The sequence below is a fragment of the Rhyacophila brunnea genome, unplaced genomic scaffold, assembly GCF_057557595.1.
Source record: "Rhyacophila brunnea isolate RB1 unplaced genomic scaffold, BYU_Rbru_1.0 scaffold_144, whole genome shotgun sequence".
Classification (NCBI taxonomy): Eukaryota; Metazoa; Arthropoda; class Insecta; order Trichoptera; family Rhyacophilidae; genus Rhyacophila; species Rhyacophila brunnea.
In genome coordinates this window covers 627,481-627,896 of record NW_028232800.1, presented here as the reverse complement: position 1 = coordinate 627,896, position 416 = coordinate 627,481, and the positions used below count along the sequence as shown (strand labels likewise).

General features: G+C 32.0%; 1 non-coding gene across 1 annotated transcript; it reads left to right on the top strand.

The window, feature by feature from the left end:
• Window positions 1-345: 345 nt before the first annotated feature.
• Window positions 346-416, top strand: TRNAG-GCC (transfer RNA glycine (anticodon GCC)). The gene has a single exon. It is a non-coding gene; the product is annotated as a tRNA-Gly (tRNA).

The following is a 416-nucleotide window of genomic DNA, read 5'->3' as shown; positions in this document are numbered from 1 at the left end:
CTCGTTCGTTGGAAAATAATATCAATCTCGAACTTCTGTCAATCAAAATATTTGATGAATCTTTAAGTAGAATGCAAATTTCTGATGAAAATGTATAATTGGAAAAAAATGACTTGGTGTATTCTATCTTTTTGGATTTAAAAAAGCTTTCAAATGTGTGGAGAGATTCCAAAGTAAATATTTGTATTTGGAAAAAATCTTCACATGTAACTATTTCGTATAATTTGGACAAGCCTTCAAAATTATATAGCTTCGATTTAGAGTATTGTCTGGGCATGGGTAGTAATATTTAAGTTTTTATGACTATTCATAAATATAAAAATCTCATTTGTCATGAAGATCTGAGCGCCTTTGGTTTAGTGGTATAATGGTGGGTTGCCATCCTGCAGACACGGGTTCAATTCCCGTAAGGCGCA